We start from the raw sequence: 22288 nt of genomic DNA on the forward strand, positions 1-22288 counted from the left end.
GCATGGTAAATAAGCCATGTAAGCTTTCACTGAATCCCGAGTGAAGAGAAGAATCATTAGAATTCCCGTCAACTGTAAAAGTCAGTGCGCCTGGCAAAAGTCCATAGGACCTAATCCTCTATATTTATAGTCATGACTCATGTTCAGCTTTAAGGTTATATTATACACATTTTTTTTATTACAATTTAATTTAGCAACTAGATTTTAGACTTTAATTACGATGAAAATTTTACATTTCAAGATAAAAAAAAAAGTCTTATTACACCTACATGAAAATTCAATAAATCGATAATTTTTCTTTGGATTTCGTCGTTAGAAACACATATAACCATGCATATATACATGTAGTCCACGTATTGCAGTCATTTGTTAAAGAACAGCAATTTGTTACTATACTTACGTTGACAGTTACTTCCACCGTATCCAGGACAACAAGTTTGGGTGAAGGTCTTCCTGTATCTCCAGATCCACGTATACTGGGTACTACAGGAAATTAGTCTTGGTCAATAAAGAGTTTTAAGGTTTCACCAAAGATCGACTTGTCCAAAAATTTATTTTAATGTACCCGTAAACGAAGTTTCGGGGGGAATATAGTTTTTGTCGTGTCCGTCCGTCTGTCTGTCTCTCTGTCTGCCTGCCTGTCTGTCTGTCTGTCTGTTTGTCCGCAAAAACTTTAACCTTGCCTATAACTTTTGATTTAGTGGAGCTATGGCATTTATATTTCACATGTGTATTTTTTGTGACAAGACCTTTTGTTGGGTACCACAAAATTTGACCTTTTGACCTTGGAGTTTGACCCGCTTTTACACAAAAAAATTTGAAATTTTACTTTGGCCTTATCTATTGAACAATAGATAACAGGACATTGAAACTTGACATATATATTTTTTGTATACATACCTTTTATTAAATACCAACAACTTTGACCTTTTGACCTTGGACAACTGTACTTATAAAAAAAACCTTTACCTTGGCTATAAATTTTGAACGGTAAGTGCTATGGCTTCACATATTTAATCCCTGAAAAAAGACACTTTGTTGGGTACCAAGAACCTAGACCCTTTGACCTTGACCTTGGAGTTTGACCTCCTTTAAAATACAACTTTGAATATATTTTTTTAAGGGTTAGAACTACGGCTTTCCTACTTCACATATTAAATCCTTGTGATAAGACCTTTCATTTAATATCCAGAACCTTGACACTTTGAAATTTGACCTTGGAGTTTTACCAATTTTTACAAAAAAATTCAAAACTTTTCTTATGGCCCTTATTTTTAAACGGTAGATACTAGGAATTTTATATTTCAAATATCCATTCTTTTTGCAAGACCTTTTATGTGAAACCATTAAACCAATAATTTTGAGCTTTTGACCTCGAGCTTGGAGATTTCCGAACTTACAAAAAAAAACTTTATCCTTGGCCATAACTTTTGAACGGTGAGGACTAGGGCTTCATACTTTAAATATGTAATCTTTGTGAGATGACTTTTCATTCGATATCAAACAATTTTACTTTTTGACCTTGACCTTTGAGTTTGTCCTACTTTTTACAAACTTTAGCATTGACCATAACTTTTGAACAGTAGGGGCTAGAGCTTTCATGTTTCACATATGTAATTCTTGTGACAAGACCCTTTCCTTTGATATCAAGAAACTTGACCCTTTGACCTTGGAATTTGACCAACTTTTTACGAACTTTAACATTTGCCATAACTTTTGAACGGTAAGGGCCAGCGCTTTCATACTTCCCATATGTAATCTTTGAGACAAGGCCTTTCTTTAGAAACCAGAAACTTCGACCCTTTGAACTCGACCCCGGAGTTTATTCTACCTTTCAAAATGTTAACCTTGGTCATAACCCTTGAACAGGTGGTGCTAGGTTTATATATTTAACATTTGTATTTACTTGTGAAAAGGCCTTACTTTAGGTACCAACATATTTCATCTGCATTTGAGAAAGGTTAACCTTCGCTTTGTTGCCATACGGGGACATCAGTGTTTCACAAACACATCTTGTTACAATAGCACTAGAACTATGTGGTTGATGAATTTAAAACTTTCTCAGTTTATTGTCCACCGCTTGTAAAGTGGGGGATATTGATTTGAGTCCGTCCGTCCGTCTTTCTTTCTGTCTGTAACGCTTTAGTTTCCACATGATATCTCGAGAACGAGCTTTCACAATGAAATTTGCATAGCAACTCCCTATGGACTAAAGAAGAACCCTATTGATTTTGAGGTCAAAAGGTCAAAGGTCAAGGTCATAAATTCGCAAATTCTGTCGGTTATAACACTTTTGTTTCCGCGCGATATCTCGGGAACCCTTTGAGCTTTTGCAATAAAATTTTACATGATTCTTTGTAGCCTAAGGAAGACCCCTATTGATTTTGAGGTCAAAAGGTCAAAGTTCAAGGTCGTAAATTTATACATCCTGTCTGTGTGTAACACTATCCTATCCGGGTGATATTTCAAGAATATTTTCAGCTTTTGCAATGTAATTTTATACCAAAAATCCCTAGGACCTCTCTCGCCCCTCTCAAAGTGTCCCGCCACGTTTGTTTTATGAGTATTTATTGTATTACATGTCGCTATTTTTAGCTCAGGGGCATGAGGAGAGTTATTACGTATAAAACAGGTTCTCGGCGGACTTTATATTCTTATTACATTTATTAAAACTGTTTAATAAAGGTTAAATTAGTCACCATGCATTGTGTAAAATTTTGACAATATCGAACGTGAATATATACATGTATGTGACTTCATCTTTGCATGTAATTTTCGCAAGTTAAAAGCGGTTTCGTGGTGTAGTGGTATGTCTCTCGCTTTATATGTGAGAGGTCCCGGGTTTAAATCCCGGACGATCCATTTTCTTTTTTTCCCCGAAATACTTTTTTTACTAAATGATAGTATTCAGCATATTAAATAAAAAAAATAAAAGGTCTGGCTTGCACAAACTCATAAAATCATCATTATAGTGTGATAAATATTCAATATAAAAAGAATCTTCTATACACAAAATAAAGAATAAGCAATCAAATCTTCATATCCATATTGGCATATTTTATTTGCTTCAGTATACATGTATACATTTAATAATTTTTCAACTTAAGTCAGGGGGATCCGACACCCCCCCCCCCCTCCACGAACTGCACATGGTTTACTTTTTCCCTAAGCGGGGGACACAAATTCTCGGAATTAGTTTGTTAATATACATACAGAAAGTAACACTTGATAATAAGTACTTTTAAAAAAATATCTATTGAGAAAAAAATCTTTTGAATAATGCATATAATTTCTTTAAACACATCTACTTAATTCCGTAATTTTAGTGAAAGACATCTTTGCAGAAAGTTGGACTTCGATAGCCTCTGGAAAATTGTTTTACCTGTGGTTTTTTTTGGTCTTTGGTAAAGATATGAAACTGAAAGTACATTGCAAATGGCGGATTTATAGGGGTCTTGTCTTTATACATTTCATGCCTCCAGTAATAGCCTTTCAGAGACCATTTAACTTCCCTTGTCCTTCATTGATAAACATGTATTTATTTATTTCTTCAATGATGGTTTTTCACTAAAAGTGCAGAATAAGCAGGTGCATTTTTTAATGTGCACATTTCTGAATATATTATTTCTAAAAAAAAAAATTATTTAAATATTTGTTTTAAAGTGATACTTTCTATCAGTTAATCAATGATATATCTATAAACTGTAAAAGTTTTAACTTTATACTTAAGTTTTGTAGCTATGGTAAAAATATTTTTTTGGACAAGTTGTCCTTTCGTGACAAAAACTGGTCTAGTCACAATTGCAATTAGAAAAATTTGCAAGAGTTCTCTTAGCAGAGTTTAATAATGAGAAAATTACTTAGACACTTTGGTCAAATTTAAATTATGTCACAAAAATTAATTCATTTTTATTTGCTAGTATTTTTTTTATAATAAATTATGATATTTGGTCTGAAAAATTTGCAATCAGTGTGTCTTGAGATAATTTATCACTCAGAAATCAATTTTAATAATTATAAAGTACCGTTTAAGTAGAATTGTTAGCGAGGATTTAATTTTGGCATTATTAGCGAGGGTGCTGACATCGCTAAAATTAAATATCGCTAAAAATTAATTGATTTGTAAAAGCTTTTTAAGTAAGCATTTTAAAATCGCTAAAATTACTTTTCACTAAAAATAAATACCAGATTTTAGGTAGAAATCGCTATATTTGCGTCTCGCTTAAATTTCCACTTATACGGTAATTTATCAATTATTAGGTGCGGTATTTTCAAACATAGTATCATCTTTTTAAAGTATTTTGAAGAAAAAAAGTTAATTTTTGTAGAATGCATTTTTACACCCAAAAACAATGTGATTTAACTCTGTTTTAAAAATGAACCCTTTATTATGTTGTTTAACATGAATAAATATGTATGACACTTGATACTTTTTTCATATTATACCATCTAATTTCACTTACCACCATCCCAAAAACCAACGTGTGCATTCCCTCTTCTGATATGACTCAACTCTCCTAGTAGTGGTTTTACAAGGACTGGCCCAAGTAATGCTAAAAATCAGAGTTTGCAGTTAGAGTGATTCTGTAAACAGAGGAGAGTTCAATATCATAAATAATGTACATGAGTTGATTTAATGAGCTTTTCTACATGTAAAGTGAACAACATTCCAATTTACTATATCATACTTATCAAAGAGCACTTGTTACTATGTGTATAATTTTTTTTCATCAAACATAATGGTCGCCCGCGTGGTGCAGTGGTCAGAGTGTCTGCTCTGGAGTTGCAAAGTGAGGAGTTAATTCCACTGAGGGACGTGGAGACCGGTCCTTCGGATGAGACCTTTTTTAAACAGAGGTCCCGTGTAGCACTAATTGCTGGCAAGAAAAAGATCCCTCAATGCTCAATGGCCCTGTTGTGCCGAGTAAAATACAAGAACCTCCGAAAATCAGAGGTGGGATCAGGTGCCATGGAGGAGTGAGCATCTCCTGCTGACCGGTCACCCGCCATGTGTTCTTTCAGTAGAGAATAACAATGGTCACTGGACAGAAATTAATGGAGAGTGACATGAGTTACTGGAGAGTAACCAGAATCAGTGGAAAGTGACAAGTCACTGGGCAGAAAAAAGTATAGGATAGGGGCTTTAATGGCAAGTAAAAAGTTGCTTTATTCGATAATCTTGTGATGAATAAGCAAAATCTTGTGATATATATGCAAAATCTTGTGATGTTTGTTCAAAATCTTGTGATGTTTGTTCAAAATCTTGTGATATATGTTCAAAATATTGTGATATGTACATTTTGTATTAGTCTGGTCCGATTTATAGAGAAAAAAAATACTTCTAACGGCAAATAATTATTATTTGGTCCAGCATAGATTTTTAACATATTTCGAGTATGCTGAATCCGAAAAAAATATGCTGGCCTTCATGAAAATGGCGTTAAAGAGGTCAAAATGGCGATTCAAAATGGCGGACATCCAATTTTTCTAATTTTCTCTGAAATATCGTTCAAAAAGGAGAAATAATGTGTGAATATCTCCCTGAGTGTAATATAAGTGTTAAAATGAGAATATAATGCTAACATTATTAGTTTAAATCAGAAAATTTAGTCGTTTCTACACATAATTCGAATTTTCTCTGATTTTTTGGTCTATTGTTCTATATTCCGCTTTATTAAAGTAATATACGCCGTATGGATGCCGATTTGTATGTGAAACAATATGATTAAATGATTTGAAACACATAAAGTGTAATGAAAAAATAATATTTCCACAAAATTTAACTATAAAACTCGTTGTAATAACAGAACAATAAAGCAATATCTGCAATCAAGAATTCAGTCTTTTCATGAATATTGATAAAGGAAGTGCGTAAACAGTAGGTCTAAATATAGACACGTATGTCCACGGGAAATTATAGACAACGAGGCACGTTGCATTTTGACAACGATTATTAATAAAAGGTTAATATGCGTCATAACAGAGTATAGATGGTTGATACTGATTACATTTAAAGATAAGTTATATTAATAGTAACACGCCATCCATGTCAAAAGTGAGTTGTATCTCAACGGGCTTACCTCGTTTTCTTGACGCCATGTTTGTTTATCAATCTAAAAGTAGCGACGGCGTCACGTGGTGGATTTACTTAAAAATAGACATTATTCTCCTTGCAGGATAATAAATAATTATAATTTGATAACTTTATAACGAATTTTATTTAAATGGTGTAATTTACAGCATTTTCGTAATTTTTATTGGTAAACAAAATATATAAATTTCCAGCCGTATTTTAAAATGGCGCACGTTATAGCGTATATTACTTTAAGGATTTGACATTTGAAAATACCCATACACTGCAGATTTGTATTTCAATTTTTTTTCTTCTGCATTTCACTATTCTACTACTGAATGATGGCACAGCTGCAAGTTAAAGTCAAAATGGCGATTCAAAATGGCGGATATTCATCTCTTTTTCTAAAATTATTTCTTAATGTCGTTTACATAGGAGAAAGGATTTGTGAATATCTTGAATTACTGAGCGTAGTACAACTATGTAAAATACCAACAGAACACTAATTTGATCACTTTAATTGGAAAATTGGTCTTTCAAATTTGAAATGTGTTAAATAGCTCAAAATGGCTATTCAAAATGACGTCTGATACACTTGAATTTCGTTGAAACTCTTAATTCTGGTTCGTTTTGCAAAAAAAAAAAAAATTACAGTTTGTTTTTTATATATATAGTATCATATCGATAAGTCCATTAAATATGAACAAAAAATACTTGAAAACGACTTAAGAGTTTCCAAATTTCCCCCTTCGTATTTGACCGTACGTGTTTCAAAGCCTTTGAGGCCCCGTCCACCTAAAATCACTCCCGATCCCGATCCTGTAATTATAAACTTGAACTTCTTTCTAAACACTTTGTTCTTGCTTTTTAGCACTTATAAGAACTTATTATTATCCCCTCACATTCTATTCCAGGTTTATTTGGTATATGTTTCAGTCTGTCTTCGGAATTTTGGTATTTTCAACACTCAAGTAAAATGGTGCCCCGTATCAAGGATGACAACCATCTTGGCATGTAAAAGATCGTTTTTCTGGAGTTCAAAAAAGAGTAACTGGGGGCCGCCAGAGAAACCAAAAATCCTTCAAAACCTATTATTCAAACTGATAGTCTGACGAAGCATGGCTGAAAAATTGCCGACTCGGCGATAAACAATATACAATCAATCAATCAACACTCAAGGAACAACACATTTATGTTCAAATGTTCAAATGCTTAAAGTCTATTTTGTTATCCAAAATTTTATGCGAAATGAACTAGAGGTACTGTGAGCAATTAGCTAACCAGATGATACCCTGGTCTCCCATATGAATATAATGTGTCCATGTTTTGATATGGGAAACCCAAATCATGTGTCGGATCAAAAAGTAAAATAGGAGGTCACAATGGCAATATGTAATAAAGATTCTGTGAAAGTTGCACCAGATTTTATTCAGTGGTATGAGAGGAGTTGCGATAAGAGATGGGTACCCCAAAGCGTAACAGACGGATGGACATACCGATTACTCTATACCCTCCCGCTTTTCAAGCGGGGGATATAAAAAAAATCTCTGATATTCAAGATATGTAGCTCTTTAATTTGTGACCTCGTATACATTTGTTGTCTTTTTGGGTAGAAAGGTCATTCTATTAGCAAGAAAATTCTGAAACTTGATCATCTGAAATCACATTGTGAACATATTTTGGTGAAAAAAGTTATGCAATTTAAGAGCGCCTGTAGATTTCTCGTAATTCCTATCACTTACAAGCATTCGTACTAATAGGCCTAAGCCATTCCTGATTTGGATCTAGTCAAACTTCTCTTGACAACAAAAATTTCTTGAACACTTGAAGAACTTTACAAGGCAACTTGATCCATATTTCTTTGTTAGGATAATGTAAGGTTGTATCAAGATCGAGGGGGGGGGGATTGAACACAAACATTTTCTTCTTTCAGATTTTGTTAATTTCAATTTTTTTAAAAATTTATATACACTGTTAAATACAAAAATATCCTTTCACAGCATGATATATTTGAGAATCATTTGAATTTTTGAATGAGAATAACAAAATGCAAATGTAGGGACACAGAATCAGAGCTGGACAATCCAGAAAATTTATGGTTTACGTATATTATACTGACAATTCTTAATATATATGTTTTTATTTGGATATTATAATATATTCAGATTCATATGAGGTAACAATTACTAGCCCTATAATTGGTCGTGGTCAATTATTTTAAAAATCATACTCAGTTATGTTGCACTAGACCTTCCACATGAACATAAACATTTATTTTTTTTCTACACTGGACTAAAAATAGATCAAGAATTGCCAACAACTGAATGTTCACTCGACTTAATGCTCGAGGGATACTGATCTTCGGGTAGCTTAATTTTCATATTGTCTTCAAAACAGCAATTATTGTATGATATTATTAACTTTTTATATGAAGATGCATGGTGAGACAGGTAAAAGGTAAAATGTCTTCGGAATTGTGATCAAATAGAAGTAATTAAACAAATTTAAAATTCGTGTTATAAAAATTCTAAGTCATTAACAAAAATATCCTCCAACTTCCATTGCATATTTGAACATTATTTCATGAATAAGAAAACCAATTCAAACTGTAATTTATTTTCTGCAAAACGAACCAGAATTAAGCAGTTTGAGTACTCAGTATAATTACGAAATTCGAGTATATAAGACGTCATTTGAGTTTTCCATTTTGAGCTATTTAACACATTTCAAATTTAATGACTAAATTTTCCGATTTAAACTGATCAAATTAGTGTTCTATTGTCATTTTACATAGTTGTACTACGCTCAGTAAAATATTCAAAAATCCTTTCTCCTATGTAACCGACATTAAGAATTCAATAATTTGAAAATCCGCCATTATGAATCGCCATTTTGACTTTTAACTAACAGCTGCACTATCATTCAATTGTAGAATAGTGAGATGTAGAGGGGCAAATACAAATCTGTTGTGTATGGATATTTGTAAATGTAAAATCCTTAACAAAGAAGAATATAGAAACTATAGACAAAAAAAAGTCAGAGAAAATTCGAATTAAGCATAAAAACGACTACATTTTCTGAGTTTAACTAATAATGTTAGCATCCTATTATAAATTTTATAGTTTTATTACACTTAGTTAGATATTCACTCATTACTTCTCCATTTTGAACAACATTAAGAGAATATTGAAAAAATTGGATGTCCGCCATTTTGAATCGCCATTTTGACCTCTTTAACGCCATTTCATGATGGCCAGCATATTTTTTCGGATTCAGCATACTCGAAATAGGTGAAAAAACTATGCTGGATCAATTTATAATTATTTGCCGTTAGAAGTTATTTCTAGCCTTCTTTTTAAAAATCAGGACCAGACTATATGCAAAATCTTGTATATTCTATAATCTTTTGATGTATGTTTAAAATGTTGTGATGCATATTCAACATTTTGTGATGTATGTTCTATAATCTTGTGATGTATGTACAATATATTGTTATGTATATTCAAAATCTTGTGATGTTTATTCGATAATTTTGTGATGTATGTTCAATATTCTTGTGATTTTTGTACAAAATCTTGTGAAATATATTCAAAATCTTCTGATGCATATTCTATTACATGTACATGTATCTTGTGCTGTATGTGCAATAATTGTATTGTGCATGGGTAATATTTGACTTAATTTCGATAACCTTTGTAGGGACTTTTTTCATCGGTCTTCATAATGAAAGTAGAACTAGAGAAGAAGAAAAAAATTAATATTTCTTCTTTGCGCTTTGAATTGGCCATCATAACTTAATTTTTGGTGAACAACCTATGAGTAAGGCAAGCCTCAGCGTAGCTTTGCTGCAATTGCAGTGTATAATATAATCGTTTGAAACACACGGCCAATCTCCCATACGCTTATTGATCATGCGAGATTTACCGTGAGTTTCCGACAATAGTATGACGTTTACATGCAACAATTCTTGTGAAACATAGTGTATACAGAGTTATTTTTCAATCCTTGTTATTTTCGCCCTTTCACATCTGAAAACAAGTTTGTCCCGTTTTAAATTCGCCCAAAAAGATTTTTGTTTAAGATATTATACAGTTTACTTTGAATTTGCCCCGTTTTAAATTCGCTCACGCCAGACTAGGGCAAAAGGGGCGGAAATAAACGGGGGAGAAAATTTCCCTATATAGAGTAACCAACCAGCCGCCAGCTTTATAGACAATTTTTTAAAATATGGTAACCATCGTTTATTTTACCTTAAAATAATATAAACATCGCTTTGAGGTCTGAACTTTGCATCTTACTCCAATACACTAACTAGTAACTTTTCTGATGGCAAGTTTAACACTATAGACGCTAAACGATAAAGGAGACAAAAGAAAATATTTGTTTACTTGAACTACCCAGTTTCATGTTCTAAATTTTGAATTTACCGGGTGGGAGTAAATATTTTTTTATTTAATCCCACCCGGTAAATTCAAAATTTAGAACATGGCAGCAGCATATCTCTCGATAGGTTTTCCTACTGTTGAACAAATCAAATTAAATAAATTCTTCAAGACGACGTATGAAGGAATTGCCGATTTGCAAGATTCATGAGCCATAAATATTTCAAACTAAAAGAAGAGAAGTTTAGAATAAATGTTTAAGAATTATATTTCATCTATATCTTTTAAATCCGCTATGCTTAAAATCAAGGAATTCAGCGAACGATGCAAACTCTGAAAACCCAGACTTGCCTACATGTTCTAGTATATACATGTATATCAGTAAAAACTGTATAATGAAAACTGTGTAATCCGACACCCTGTAATCCATCACACTGTGAATTCCCACCTTTGATTTCGTTCCTTTTCTTTTTTCAATTTTCAATTTTTTTTTACACTGCAATTCAACACAAAATTCGTCTCCCAGTGTATGTCGAATAAGATATGTTTCACTGTATAACAATACTCTTATTGAATTCAGTATTTACTAATTCTTTGTCAATAAAATAACTTGTATTTATTCTTAAAAAATAAAGATCTCTCTCTCCCCCTCTCTCTCTCTCTCTCAAACACACACATACACTCACACATTTACAAATTAATCAGTCTTCTCTCTTGTTCCTTATAAAATATTACTATATAAATTATACCTAATATTTTTGAAAATACTATGTTTATACTATATCGTTAACACACTTACAAAAACTTAATTCAAATTTCAAACATAAATTATTACTTACTTTAAATAATTTATCCAACACCAAGAAATAATGCATATCAAATTGCGCTGCATTGCAGAGTCCTATCTCTTTTGGTTTGTGATGCAGCTTATTACCACAGTCTTCTGAATTATCTGTATATCTATAGTGCAAAGAGGAAGTAGAGCAAAGCCCTCCCAAACCGTTTCCAATCGTTTACACGTGACATCATTGAGTTTGCCTTTGTTAATGTTTTTCAAACATAAACACCCACAGTTGCACTGCCGCCATTAAAATCAATAAGCCACTTCCTCCCTCATTCAACTAAGAGTGCCCTTACCAAACTGATATGTTTGCTGCAGGCCTGCAGCAAGTCTGCTGCAAGCTTGCAGCAAACAAAATTGTTCGCAGGAAGAAAATTTTCTTGTTCGCAGATGATTGCCGCTAGCTGCGATCTTGCGGCAAACATTGCAGCAATTGCTGCAAGTTTGCAACAAATACGCAGGAACCCAACATGTTTTCAGGAACATTGCAAGAAACGTACACGCCAATTTAATGTTCGCAGCAAGTTCGCAGGAAACATTTCATTATTCAAATGTTTGCAGGAAGTTCGCAAGAACAGTAAACAAGTCATATCAGCCAATGAAACGCAGATTGTACTGGGTCAACACAAAACTGGCCATTTTGAAATGTTAGAATTGAAGTTGTACACGTTTCAGTATTTTGTTACGAATATACATCGTTTTGAATGATTAAAAGTGCCAAACTCTGGATGTAGGTGTTCATTCTATCCAAGAAATCTAATTGGTAAGAAATGATTTTGATTTATTTTGATTTTTGAAAGAATGTTTCTTAAAAGCAAGCTTGAGTAACTGGTGTAACTGCTAGGTCAAATCTAAATCTGTTTCTTATGAATTTCAGTCCTCTTTTTGATATCACATATGTATACTTCTTAAAAGTATTAATGGACCCTAAATCAGTTAAATGTTATCAAGTTAATTAGTAAATGTGTAATCACGGAAATATTCATTAAAAATTATATGTAAAGTTCTTAAAGTTCTGCATGTTCATATAAACTTGCCGCTAACTTGCTGCAAACACCAAGGCTTTATATAGATTGTCATGCTTTCTTTGGCGACATTGCCGCAAGCTTGCAGCAATGTTTGCTGCAGACTTGCAGCAAATATTTGCAGGAAGGCAATATTTTCGGTAAGGGTGGTCTACAGATATTGTAAATGTCTGAGGTACCAAGTATTTAACAAAAAGGCAAATAATGATCTACATATACCATGTACCATGGACATATATTTTTTCAAATAAGACAGTTCCAATAAATCTTCTTGCCTAATCTCTTTTTGTTTTTGCCTGTATTTCAAAAATCCCTACATTTACTGTATTCATAAACTCAAAAAACAAAATTACAAACTCAATGCTGGAACCAAGAAATACTCTTCCAATCCCCTTTTTTTACTCCACACGAAAAAAAATATAATCTATGTCAAAGGAGAAACTACATACATAATTTGCTTCAACAAATCATAGAGTTACTCAAAAACTCCAAAGAACTTTTAGAAAACTTTTAAAAAAAACTTTTTTTAAGTTGAAGCAACATCAAAACGTATAACTCGCAACCATCCCTCACGATGAATTATACAAAATAGATAATTTCTTTAATAGAATAACTCAATATACACTTTTACAAGTGCTATTATGTTAATATTACAAGGATGTTGGGTTTTTTTTTTATATGCAAAGTAATTGAAGACAATGTTTTAAAAAATGTAGGAACCAATAGAAAGGAATTGTACTCCTTTTAAGCCGACATGTTTTTATATTCCTTTGATGCAGAATTATTCAAGAACTTTTATCTGCGAAGAAAACACCTTACAGTGGCCTTCAACTGAATAGGTATGAGAACAAAACTATCTTAATTCCTAAAAAAAACTTAAAATTAACTACAAATATTTAATTCATATTATTCTTATCTATACCATATATATGTAATGTTTTGCCCTATCCACAGAAACAAATTGGATTTTAATCCAATCATTACTTTCAAATGAAAGCAGAATACACAGCAACTACACACAGCAGCTTTATTTTATAGTAAATAATGTACATATAACATGTCAGATGTGAAATCCAAAACTAATATATTTATCATTTCGTAAGTTCTTTGGTCGATACAATGACCTTGTCCACACCTCCCAACCTTATTAAGATTCAGGGTCATGAACCCAAAGGAGCACTCATTGCATCAGATATTTTCTTTAAACAAGGAAAGACAACTCCAGATTTTTTTAATGGTATAGTCAGTTTCTTTGATCAATTCATATACAATGAAACTGTGAATAATTGGAGAGAAAAAAAGAAAAAAAATATTGTGAGATATATGTTTTATTTCATCAAGATCACTTCTGGTCAACTTTAATGTTGAATAACTAAAACATTAACACACAAGTGTATTTTCAGTATGAACTGCTGCATAGGTATATGAATGCATGTGTTCACTAAACTTCTGTTTAATAAATACAGGTAAATTGATTTTCAAGTATACCTGATTTCACATAAGCTACATATCTGCAGCTACTAATACATGTAAATATTTCTGGAAGGTATCTATCTACATAATTATATATTAGTATTCAGTTTTCAATTTTTTCTGGGTTAGGGTTATTCAACAAAAATAATTTAAACTGATATGCACACAATTTATATTTCATGACTCATATTAAAAAAAGACAAAGTAAACAAACAGCATGCAATCATGTTTGTATTTACAAGAAATTTACTAAGCACTACATGTAGACAGACAATGGTATGTTCAACAACAAATAAGTTGTATATTACAGGCATTTGTTATATAATACAGATTATGCTGTTTAATAATGAAGTAAAAATCAAATCAATGATTTATAAATCAATATTTAGATACCCTTCACAAGATCTCCAAATTCTGAATATCTTTTAATAAACAAAATTAACTGCACATGTACATTCTAATTATTTTTTTCTTCCTACTCAAAAAAAAAGTTCCAATTTTTAAAGATAATCAACCTTATAATAAAATTCATAGTAAAAACATTTTCATGTTTATTTCTTTACTGATCTGGTTTAAAATAATTTATTATACCTCTATTGATAATACTCGAATTTGATTGGCTGGTAAGAAAAATTTAAAACACTACAATGACCCTCGACCTGGCCCACTCGATGACCTGCCCTGACCTCGGCCGCTACGCGGCCTCGGTCAGGTCAGGTCACCTCGTGGGCCAGGTCTCGGGTCCTTATTTCACCATGTTGACCTCACAAGGGGTAATTAATTGTATAATGTAATTAAAATATGTAATTCATATAGTTTTAGCATGCAATACCAGTGAGAGCTACATGTAGCTATTACCTCCTTTTTTGCAAACATTTAAATAATTTCTATACTGTGATTGAATAAAAGACATCAGTTTTAAGTTATAAATCCTATCTTTTTATTCTATAACCTATGAAGTCACCTGCATGGCGCAGTGGCAAGAGCGTCTGCTCGAGAAGTCATGAATAAGGAGTTGATCCTTAAATTGCTGGTTCGAAATCCCACAGTCAGACATAGAGATGAGACTGTATATACAGAGGCCCTGTGTTGCAGTAGGTGCTAGCACCAAAATGATCCCTCATTGCTCAATTAGCCATGTGTTCCAAGTAAGGACAAAATCTGCAGCTTTCCACCTGCAAATGTTTGCATCCCCATATGAGTTAAAAATTCTCAAGAAGAATGTTAAACAACATACAAATAAACAATAAACTATAGAGTCTTTGAATATGCAAATTCTTCTTTTCTGACAAAGGGATCCTGATGTTTAGATATGGTTCATAAGAGTAGAAAAGTACTGTATCATCCCAGCTAGTCTTCATGAATTCAGCAACCATTTGTTATATTGCCTGAAAAATATAAAATGTTGATGCACTAACATAAAAGTATATGTTTGATATTTTAATAATTCATCATAAATGAATTGAATCAATAAAATAAAGTCACACTTCTTGAAATGCTTATGGGACTGCTGAAACTGAGATATCCAAGAGATTCAGGGTAAGATATATAGGAAAAAAATGTTGTTCAAGGGACTTTAAAATGACTTTGAAATCTCAGTGTGTTCAAGATATCACTCAGTGTCAAAGATATATACCGAAGTTCAACTCTAAACAGAGTATATAAAATTCATATACATATATGCCATTTACAGTTGCTAATTCAATCTATCAGTATTCATTGATAATCTGTATGGGAAAGAGATGTGCGCAAAATGAGCAAATTAAATTAACAAAAGTAAATCATATACAATTCAAAGAGTTTGCAAATCATTCATCCAATTGTAATACTGTCATGAACATCAACATGCCCTAGGTAGTCAAAGTTGTTTGATTTTAAGATACTGTTGTTTAACTGAACTTATTCAGACTGCAATGTATTAACTTGTTTTCCAACAGTACACATTTTTTCACATTATCTGACATCCATCATGTAATACTATGATGAGAGTTATGCCCCTTTTTTATAACCCCAAAATATTGCTTTCTTTCTGAAAATTGTAGCTTTTTTCACCTTACATAGATATTATCTAAAGTCTCCATAAAATAGGTATTTAAATTATGACAACGTATATTATTTTCATCTCTACTTAACTTAAAAGCCAAGAAATAAACAAAATGATTTTCCTATATTTACATAGGACTTTCAAGATAAACATTCTGTTTCTAATTATGGCACATCCATTACCCTTGATTCTGGGATTCTGTACTAAGATGTATTTGTTAAAAAAAATATGATGTATCGTGGCCCTGATAATCTTGAAAAGATTTTATAAAAGGCTGCTTCAGCCTTAAATATTCCAGAATAAAACTTTTATCCCCCACCGTGGACCCACCCTACCCTATAGCTATATAATCTGAACAAATCTAAATCGGCTCTTAACTATCTCTGAGTAATTAATCATGACCTGCCTATTCTTGAAAAGAATTTAGATTTATTTTTTTTTAATTTTTTGCCTACAGATAAAGTGGGATTACTATTGTTCTCTCTATTTTATTGCTGTACTCTAATTACATCAAAAACATATCATCACCAGTAATCAACATACCTTCTCTTTGGACTTGACATCCTTTCCTATTCTCATGGTTGCAGCTTTCATTAGATAATTTGTTTTGTTACAGCTCAACTACAAATATGATTAATAAGTTAATACAATCATGCTCTAAATTAATTAATCCAAATAAAATACAAGCATTTGCAATTATGTGGGAAAAAACTGAATGAAAAATACTGACAGATATCAATGCACTACATGCAAATCAGAAAAAAATATGTAATGCAATTATTTACAGTTTGCATAATATACTGATTTATGTATCAACATAATTCTTCTTTGTTTATTCCAATCAGCATGATCAGGATGATAATAATTAAATAATAATGTTGCCTATTAAATGTTATAAATTTATCCTTATAATTACTTGATCTTGCACATCACTGTCTTCAGAGTATATCCTGCAAGAAACAGTCATTGCACATTAGTGTATAATTGAATTGATTTATTTTTTTACATTTGCTTTTTTTAATTTATTTTCATGAAATTGAAATTTTTGTGCATTTAATACATTATCATGTGCATACATATTGAAGACCATTTTAAAATTCAATCAGCAATGTCATTCTTCAAAATAATCAAAAGACATACATTATATACATGCAAAGCCTATATTTTAAAAGTGGAAAAAAATTCTTGTTTGTATAATTTGTTTGGGATGGTGCATATCATTAAAAAAAACAAACAACAAAAAGGATGGAATGTCTTGATAGCTGACTTTACAATGCAAGGCCAAAAAATAATTGAAGGCCCACATGACTGTTTTTTTTTATATCTAGGCTAGTACATGGTAGGGGGCATCTGTCTTTTGGGTCAGGTCTATGTATAAGAAAAAATACAATTATAGTTGGGCTAGTTACTTGACAAGCTTGTTTCAGAGTTCTGTCATTTCAGAATCCTGTTTTATTTAGATTAATTATTTGTCCAACTGTGTATCACATTAAATAAATAAAATATAACTATTACATTAATTATGATTATAATTATTATGGTTTTTGGTCAGTCTCTTTTTATTCAAATCTAGTAGCCTAGTGGGATTGTGATATTATGATGAGCTGACCAGTAAAAAGTCTGAGTGAGCAGTGAACATGGTGAAAGAAAACTATATCTAGCCCTACAATGATTTCACATTTGTGATACATTATATACATTTTCTAAATTCAATAATGTTTGTTTATTACCTTATAGGGTCAATTGTGTTATTTTTGTCATACCTGGAGATGGCTGTTCAAAATGTACTCTAACCTGTAACTAGAAAACTGACCAGTCAGCAAGGGTCCCGTCATGGGGTAGAATTATGAGGGTGCAGTTTATAAAATTATTCAAAAATATATTAACAAAAAGAAACATCAACTGTATTCTTAAAATTTCAAGATTATTCCCAAATATGCAAAAACCTGTAAATAATATCCTTGTATTTACATATATAAGGCAGTAAACTGTGTAAAGAACAACTCAGCATTGAATGTATATTTAAACAATATAAATGAAGCTTAATTGTGTTATATATAAAAATATGCCAGCCTTCAATGAATACAAATACATATCATGAAGGCTTGACCTTAACTTCAAAACAAACAGCAGTTGCAGACAAAGGTTTTCATTAATCTTAAAGATAAAGAAAAGCCTACTAAATTTTCTGCAGCAGGCTAGATAATTAATCCCAAGGGATTATTATTCTCTCTCATCATTTTCTTCTAAATTCACAATAAGAACTTTTTCAGTAATGATGGAATGAGGTTTTTATCCTACTACATTGAAAATTAATAATATTCTTAGATTAACATTAAAAAAAATAAATAAAAAAAAAAAAAATAAATCTACTTTAATATATTTCTTGTTTTTTTAATTCAATGAAATCAGAGCTCTTTGTATGGGGTATTCCAACAAATATAAAGTATAAACATTTATACTTAAATCCACATTTCAGAGTGTTCTTAACTTCAAAACAAACTTCATATGCAGACAGAGGTGGTAATTAATCTCAATGTGACAGATTAAGATAATGCTTTGGGTTTTCTTCAGGAGGAGAGCTAATTGATCCCAAGGGACTCATTGCAGCATTCAGTTTACAATGGGAACATTTAAAGAAGTTATCTCTCTTTGCCAATTCATTCTTATATAAAGTTAAGGCATCTACCCCACAACCCCAGCTCCAAACCAGAGGACATAGAAAAACAAACTTGGCATCAAAATATGTCTTTCTGCCTACTGAACTACCATACCAAATTTGAACTTAATTGGACTACCATAAAAAAAGTTATTAGGAAAAAACAGAAAATTTGTGGACAGAAGAATGACAGACGGACAGACGGACAGACAGAGTGACTACTATAGGGCACCCGCAAATCCTTGCGGGGCCCTAATAAAAAAACAAAAAAGAAAATAACTTTTCATTAACACATTGAAATAATTAATCAATATGTAAATTAAATACATGTATTCTTACAAACAAAAATGCAAAACATCAATGTAAATTATCTTAAACAATATCTTTTCATTACACAGATTGATGCATGCATGTAATTTATTATACCCCCAGCTTGAAAAGCGGGAGGGTGTATTAAGTAATCGGTATCTCCGTCTGTCTGTTATGCTTTGGTGTACACATCTCTTATCTGCTAATTCCTCTCATACCACTGAGTGATATTTGATGACTCTCACAGAATCTGTACCAGTATGATTACATATTGCCATTGTGCAGCTTCTATTTTACTTTTAGATCCGTCACATATTTGGGGTTTCCCATCGCAAAACATGGACACATTCATTATCATATGAGAAGTGGTGGGTATCATTTAGTGTCGGAGTTCATTGCTCACCGTACCTCTAGTTTTATAATATTTATACTATATTTCATTTATTTTTAGTTGGGGCAATACTTTAAAAGGGAAAATAGTTGTACACATAGAAATATTCAAAAATTTACATAAACTGCAGATGTGATTGATTGACTGTACGTTATTTATAATGTCCCTCTCGAGAATTTTTCACTCATATGGAGATGCCACCACTTGCCGGTGGAGGGCTACAATTTTTTTCCTTTGCTGGGCACTTAGGGCCTTTGAGCAGAGAGGGATCTTTTTTGTGCCAGCACCTACAGCGATACAGGGCCTCGGTTTATACGGTCTAATCTGAAGGACCAGTCTGCACGTCCCACAGTGGGATTTACACCAGCAAAGTAAGATCATGGACTCCTTACTTCCCGACTCTAGAGCAGACGCTCTAATCACTGAACCACGCGGGCGAAAACTGCATATGTGAAGTTTCATACCTGATAAATACACAAGTATGTGAGAACTGCATTGACATCATCTGATCATAAATTCAGTGATATTAAAATTAGAAAAGTAACAATCATATTTTGATCAGTAGGCTCTAGTGAAAACTGCATGATTGATATAAACAGCTGATTCAATTAAAACTGCAAACAAATGTAAACAAACCTTCATCCAGGTACACATGTATATGTGTAGAGGAAATTCGGAAGAACTACTTGTGCACACACACGAGCACGGATAGAATTAAATTTTAGTCTCTTGGTATTTAAAAAAAACACATGGTTTTCACAAATCGCTGGGTATTGATAAGTAAGAATAATGACTTATATACGCGTAACTGTGCATATGCATGCATAGTAGACTACCTTACAAGTAGGAACGAACTATAGCACACCTGCATTTTCTCTTCAATTTAAGACATGCTATTAACAGCATTTGACAAACAAGCCCTAAACTATTTTGCCATTTTCTGCAACAGGTAATCGAAAAAATAAATGAAATTCTATTTACGAGTGTTTTTGTTTACTAAATCAATGTATGTGGGTTAATCTTGACCGACACAGCTACTCCCTTCCACGTGGAAACATGTTTACAAAATCGAGAGGTGCTGTTTTGACACTTTAAAGCTAGTGCAAATTAGCACTTGACAGAATAAGAAACTGCAAACCTACTTTCACTTTTCAGTTAAAGAAACGTTTGTTTTTCAACTTTTTTCAATTTACAAATATATTATAAATCGAGATAACATAAAGTTTTACCTCTTTTTTCATGTTGAATTTCTCTCTCGATTTTCACCTCTAGCATGTTGGTCTCGCTGAATTCTCGCGAGGAAAGCTGTTCGAACGTTAACGGATTTTGTTCATATTTTATTACGCTTATCTCCGAATTCTTCCGATTTATGCTAAATAAATGAGGTTAGGAGGTGTGATGACGTTTACATGCAACAATTCTTGTGAAACATACTGTATACAGAGTTATTTTTCAATCCTTGTTATTTTCGCCCTTTCACATCTGAAAACAAGTTTGTCCCGTTTTAAATTCGCCCAAAAAGATTTTTGTTTAAGATATTATACAGTTTACTTTGAATTTGCCCCGTTTTAAATTCGCTCACGCTAGACTAGGGCAAAAGGGGCGAAAATAAACGGGGGAGAAAATTTCCCTATATAGAGTAACCAACCAGCTGCCAGCTTTATAGACAATTTTTTAAAATATGGTAACCATAAACAGCATCGTTTATTTAACCTTAAAATAATATAAACATCGCTTGGAGGTCTGAACTTTGCATCTTACTCCAATACACTAACTAGTAACTTTTCTGATGGCAAGTTTAACACTATAGACGCTAAACGATAAAGGAGACAAAAGAAAATATTTGTTTGCTGGAACTACCCAGTTTCATGTTCTAAATTTTGAATTTACCGGGTGGGAGTAAATAATTTTTTATTTACTCCCACCCGGTAAATTCAAAATTTAGAACATGACAGCAGCATATCTCTCGATAGGTTTTCCTACTGTTGAACAAATAAAATTAAATAAATTCTTCAAGACGACGTATGAAGGAATTGCCGATTTGCAAGATTCATGAGCCATAAATATTTCAAACTAAAAGAAGAGAAGTTCAGAATAAATGTTTAAGAATTATATTTCATCTATATCTTTTAAATCCGCTATGCCTAAAATCAAGGAATTCAGCGAACGATGCAAACTCTGAAAACCCAGACTTGCCTACATGGTCTAGTATATACATGTATATCAAAGGAGTGCATGCCGATACAGAGTTCTTGCGGTCGAAAGCTTAAATTGCTGGAACTGAGTCATGTTAAATTTAGGTGATTGCGGATATTTAAAATAGAAATGAACAAAATAAGACAGATACAATTAAAATAAAAAAAAACCTGTATAATAAAAACTGTGTAATCCGACACCCTGTAATCCATCACACTGTGAATTCCCACCTTTGATTTCGTTCCATTTTTTTTTTTTTTTTTTTTTTTTTTTTTACAATTTTCAATTTTTTTTTTACACTGCAATTCAACACAAAATTCGTCTTCAAGTGTATGTCGAATAAGATATGTTTCACTGTATAACAATACTCTTATTGAATTTAGTATTTACTAATTCTTTGTCAATAAAATAACTTGTATTTATTCTAAAAAAAATAAAGATCTCTCTCTCTCCCCCCTCTCTCTCTCTCAAACACACACATACACTTACACATTTACAAATTAATCAGTCTTCTCTCTTGTTCCTTATAAAATATTACTATATAAATTATACCTAATATTTTTGAAAATACTATGTATATACTATATCGTTAACACACTTACAAAAACTTAATTCAAATTTCAAACATAAATTATTACTTACTTTAAATAATTTATCCAACACCAAGAAATAATGAATATCAAAATGCGCTGCATTGCAGAGTCCTATCTCTTTTGGTTTGTGATGCAGCTTATAACCACAGTCTTCTGAATTATCTGTATATCTATAGTACAAAGAGGAAGTAGAGCAAAGCCCTCACAAACCGTTTCCAATCGTTTACACGTGACATCATTGAGTTTGCCTTTGCTAATGTTTTTCAAACATACACACCCACAGTTGCACTGCCGCCATTAAA

At 32.2% G+C, this 22288-nt stretch overlaps 3 long non-coding RNA genes across 3 annotated transcripts; all 3 read right to left on the reverse strand.

Moving 5' to 3' along the window:
• Positions 1 to 361: 361 nt before the first annotated feature.
• Positions 362 to 22259, reverse strand: LOC134273142 (uncharacterized). Its single transcript, XR_009993358.1, has 3 exons — positions 22036 to 22259; positions 4464 to 4553; positions 362 to 483 (listed from the first exon to the last, which is right to left on the reverse strand). It is a non-coding gene; the product is annotated as an uncharacterized LOC134273142 (long non-coding RNA).
• Positions 14896 to 16459, reverse strand: LOC134273144 (uncharacterized). The gene is made up of 2 exons (XR_009993359.1): positions 16382 to 16459; positions 14896 to 15182 (listed from the first exon to the last, which is right to left on the reverse strand). It is a non-coding gene; the product is annotated as an uncharacterized LOC134273144 (long non-coding RNA).
• Positions 16754 to 20402, reverse strand: LOC134273141 (uncharacterized). Its single transcript, XR_009993357.1, has 3 exons — positions 20179 to 20402; positions 17569 to 17632; positions 16754 to 16788 (listed from the first exon to the last, which is right to left on the reverse strand). It is a non-coding gene; the product is annotated as an uncharacterized LOC134273141 (long non-coding RNA).
• Positions 22260 to 22288: the final 29 nt, after the last annotated feature.

This window comes from Saccostrea cucullata, unplaced genomic scaffold (assembly GCF_032062105.1).
Source record: "Saccostrea cucullata isolate Sc308-1 unplaced genomic scaffold, CSIRO_AGI_Scuc_v1 ctg7947, whole genome shotgun sequence".
In the NCBI taxonomy this organism is placed as follows: Eukaryota; Metazoa; Mollusca; class Bivalvia; order Ostreida; family Ostreidae; genus Saccostrea; species Saccostrea cuccullata.